Consider the following 4,626-nt stretch of genomic DNA (forward strand, 5'->3'; position numbering starts at 1 on the left):
TCACTGGCTCACATGCGTTCAGGTTCTCTTACACTGTGTTCCCTCTGCGGGGGGTCCGAGGGCCCCTCCTTGGTGCTCAGCCCCAAAGAGCTGGCTGAGGCCCTCCTGCCCACCTGGGTGATGGCTTCACCGTGGAAACACGGCCACGTCCACGAGGGCCCCGTGTCTCCCCCTACGGCGGCACTTACCAAACTATACCGCGGTGGACGAGTGCACCTGCCCTGCCTAGGTCAGGGCCATGTCTAACCCACCGCTGCAGCACAGGGCCAAGCCCAAGGCCCCTCTCAGCAAGGGCGGCCGAGTGAAGGCGCCACCTCGCCAGACTGAGACGCCCCGGCAGGGAGCGGGGAAAGACACAGCAGGAAGGTACCGAGTGGTGCTTCCCTCCCACACCTCACCCACTACGATTACCGTTATCGGCAAAGAAAAGGCACCTACCACATCCTGGCCCCCGCGCAGAAAGTATTTGGGGTGAGGCCGTGCAGTGGAGAGAACACTGCTCTCGGGCCCCCCACTTTGGGCTCTGGGTAAAGAAACTTAGCTTCTCCAAATCACCCTCTGCAGAACTGGCCCTGATATCACTCAGGGTTAGATATAATATATGTAAAATTCTTTCAAAACAGTACTAGTGCTACATAAACTTTACCAGTAATCATAACCGTGAGAAAGATGAAACAAGAATTTGGAGGCGCCCTGAGCAGTCCACGACTGTCTCAGCCCCAGTGTGTGTGTGTGTCCAGCGGTGAGGACAGGTGTGAGGCTTTGCCAAGGCCAGGGCTCTCCACCTCCTTCTGCAAGAACCTCACATAAGCCTAACACCTGGGTGGTCCAGGGTACCATAAACGGCTCCCCCCACAGAATTTCCACACGCTTCCATGGTCCCTCTCCTTGGACGGAAGACCCACCCACACACCACCGGATGGAAGGGACACCTGCAGGTCCAATTCACGGAGTATCTGTGGTGCCCACCAGAGCTCAAGAAATGGGGAGTTTTCAGTTCCTCTACTGGGCGGACAGGAACCCAACAGCTGGCAAGATCGACACCAACTTCCTCTGACCAGGCAGCAGGCCTTTAGCTCAACCAGTCATAAACCCAGCTCTGTTTGGCGTTCTGGGAATTCTGCTTATCCACAACTGTGGGTCCCCAGATGGCGTGGGCCACCACGAGCTGCCACAAAGGAGCAGTTGTCAGCATACACTTTTCGAGTGAGGGACAGGCGACGCACAGGCGGCCTCGCTCCAGTTCATCTGGACCAGCAGCTCTTGTTTTCCTCAAGCTGATTTGCTTACTAGCCCTCAAGCAAACCTCCCTCGGACCATCCCGAGGGGGAGGCTGCGAGGAAATGCCAGGCAGTGGAGGCAGTGAGGGCTCGGGGAGAGAGAAAAGAACCACTTAAGCCTGGTGAGCCTTAAGTCCTCATCCAGGGAGTCATTCCTGTAGCAAAGCTGTCTCTGAGAGGGACCATGAGGACGGCAAGATGACCGATGACGAGACAGGGTGGGCGGAGGTGCCTGGGACAGAGCAGGCGCGGACCGTGGGGTCTGCATGCTGGAGGCTGATGCTCTCCTCCGAGGTGGGCGGTTAGGCCCACACGGAAATGCGCCCTTTCAGTCACCCGGACCTCTCACAAGACCCGAATGTTTCCGCAGCCTCCGACTGGCAAGGATGACCTCCCAGCATCGGGAGCCAGTTCACTCCTCCACAAGCACACACCAGTCTGACAAAGGGACCAAGGGACATGTTCGTATTACTGCAATTCAGCATTTAAAAGTTCCCTTGTAATGATAAAGTGCGATTTTTAGCTAGCTGTCTTCAAAGAAATCTAAAAACCAAAAGGGAAAAATCATCACGGATGTGATGGGGAAAAGGCTTTCCTGGCTGAATTCTACCACTGCCACAATCCCCTGAAGTTCTGTCATAAAGAAAAGCTTTCATTCAAGGGCGACCCTGCACAATTTAGGAGCCGCCCCTTACATGGGTCAAGTACCAGACCTTTGCAGGACGACTGTCTAAAGCTGCGTCTCCTGCGCTCTCACTAAAGTCACCACGCCGTGAAGCGGGGACAGCAGGAACCTTCTGGATTACGGATTTGGAAACAGAGGTGGAAGCAGTCACGGGCAGCGCTACATCAGGTGTGAGACAGGTGTGCTGAGCCCAAACTAAACGCTCTTTCCAATCCAGTGGGCTTGTGGGGACTGGGAGGGAGACTCGCGGCGGTCGCTGGCGCCCAGGGCGGGAAGGGTCAGCCTCAGCTGCTGCAGGCGCCCTGGGGGCGCCGTGTGTGGGGGTGAGCGCGGGCGCGTGCGTACCTGCAGTGGTGGGCGCGGTCGGGCTTGATGCTGCAGCACTTGGGGCACTTGTACACCACCTGCCCGGGCTTCAGCTGTAAACTCTCGATGAATTCCTTGGTGGCGTTTCCCTTGGGCACTGCCCCCTGTGAGAAGGAGGAAAGGTGTCAGGGTTGGGCTGGGGCTCCATCGGTTCTGACGGTCCACAGTGGACAGTCGTTTGAAAATTGCAATGATACACATGGGATGGGGGCGGCAGGACATGTCCATCCCAGTAACACTGGCCTCTGCGTTCGGAATTGTGCCGACACCAGTGAATAGTTATTGACAAAGAATTTTCCTGAGGAAATGCCAAAGGGTGAAACATGGACGGTTATCCTATCATCCTGCACACCCTTCCAGCTGTCTAAAGTGGTTCATGGAAAACTTTTCTTCAAGTTCAAAAAAGAAGTAGGAAAAAAAATCTGGTCTGCAAAATACAGTCAGGTGCCAGACAGAAAATTTAAAAGCAAACGAACTTTGGGAGGCAAGGGCTACATGGTATGTACAGTGCCATTTGGGATACAGCTTCGACGTAAAATGTGCCATAAAGGTACACAGCTATTGACATGGCAAACTAATGAGACCGTCAGAAAGAAAAGAAGATTTCCAAAAACAATGCAGAAGGTCAGCCCATTTTGGTAAAGATTTTATATATCTAGAAAGACAAAGATACAAAAGTATTAATGGTCATCTCGCATAGTAGAATCATAGGTAATTTTTATTTTCTTGACTATTTAAATGTTCTAGTATGAACATGTCGCTTTTGCAATAAGAAAAAAATTTAAAAATTATATAAGCAAAAAAAATATATACCTCAGGAAGGAGCTATCCAAAGTAGAAATACGACCAACTTTCCCGAAGTTTGTAACCAAAATGCTCTGACTGTCTCACCCTGAGATGGTGGAGGGTCCCCACCCCCACTCTCCCTCCCCATGGGGCAGTGGTGAAGGGTCAAGGTCTGGAATTCTGATTCGCAGAAGCAGGGTGAGGGCCCAGACCACCCAGGTGAAGGGTCAAGGTCTGGAATTCTGATTCGCAGAAGCAGGGTGAGGGCCCAGACCACCCAGGTGAGCAGATCTGAAAGGGGCTCGGGAAGGACACTGGCCCAAACAGAGGACAGGGTCCTACGAAAGCCCACAGGGACTGATTTTTAATTCTCTTTGACAGAAAAAGTAACTGAGTTTGGGCAACTGTGTGAGCTTTTATAGATCCTGAAGCCACAGAACCGGAAGTCACTGTGATCACCCGTACGAGGGAAAGCACTAAGGACCATCTCCCCAGGGAGATGAAGCAACGGGGCTGTTTTCCTAAATGAAGGCCCAGCTTGGGGTCCCCCTGCTTCTCATGTCCAGATGTCCAGTTTTTAAGGTCCCAGCCACCGGAATCTGCTGTAAACCTCAGGAGGCCCCGCACGAAGGGCTACAGGAGGAGAGTTCTACACTGCACACGGCAATCAGAGCTCTCGTTTGCTTATTTTCAGTACCATTTGCTATTCCAGACCACAACTGAAGACGTGAGGTACCAGCTCAGCCTTTCGAAAAGTCGACTCCTCCAGTGGGACTCCATTTGCATGAGTCCCGTGGAAGGCTCGCTCTCATCCTGACAAGACCCCATCTGCCCCATGAACCCACCCCTCAGCGCCAGAGACCAGCTGGGCCAGCACAAGGCGTCTGTGCTGAGGAGTCGGTGACACAGGCACTTTCCAGTCTGCCTTGAACTTTCTTTTCCTCCTTTAAAAAAAAAAAAATGCCCTTCTGGGGTTATTTCCGCAGATTTCGGAACTTCCTGTTATTTGTTCATGGTAAGGAATTTTGTTCTGTGCAATTCCGGACGACCCACTGAGACGTTTGCCAGTGTTGTCACGCTGGCGTTATTACTGAGGGACACCCCACCTTGCTCCTTTACATCTCGCAGCCAGGCCTTAAAGCTTGGTGCTGCAGCCTGGCGGGCCAAAACTTACTGACTTTGCCCCTCATTTCCAAAGGAATACTTGTTCATGACTTTAAAAAATATACAGGTGAGAACATTAAAAGGGAAAAACCCACCCTCTGATTCTATCACTCAAAGATAAGTACTATCAGCATTTTGAAGTATATTTTTCCAGTCTTTTCTCCATTCATGTAGTAAGCTTAAAATACTTTTAAAAATCTGTAGGTCCATTAAAAATCTGTGGATCATATGCCTCTAAAATATTTATTTGGCCCTAAAGGGGAATAATTTAAATTCCAATCCATTTAAATCTAGGGGAGGCGGGGGCTAGCCCCACCTTCCAGTGCCTTTCTCGACCCCTATCCA

At 51.8% G+C, this 4,626-nt stretch overlaps 1 protein-coding gene across 1 annotated transcript in view; it reads right to left on the reverse strand.

Annotated features, from left to right (window-relative positions):
• Positions 1-2,468, reverse strand: part of LOC105310350 (palmitoyltransferase ZDHHC3-like) — a 7,664-nt gene extending 5,196 nt beyond the window's left edge. Inside the window, exon 1 of the mRNA XM_023526703.1 lies at positions 2,311-2,468. The gene's annotated coding sequence lies outside the window, so the exon portion shown is untranslated. The remainder of the gene's footprint in view (positions 1-2,310) is intronic.
• Between the last annotated feature and the right edge of the window lie 2,158 nt (positions 2,469-4,626).

This window comes from Pteropus vampyrus, unplaced genomic scaffold (genome assembly GCF_000151845.1).
Source record: "Pteropus vampyrus isolate Shadow unplaced genomic scaffold, Pvam_2.0 Scaffold2499, whole genome shotgun sequence".
NCBI lineage: Eukaryota > Metazoa > Chordata > Mammalia > Chiroptera > Pteropodidae > Pteropus > Pteropus vampyrus.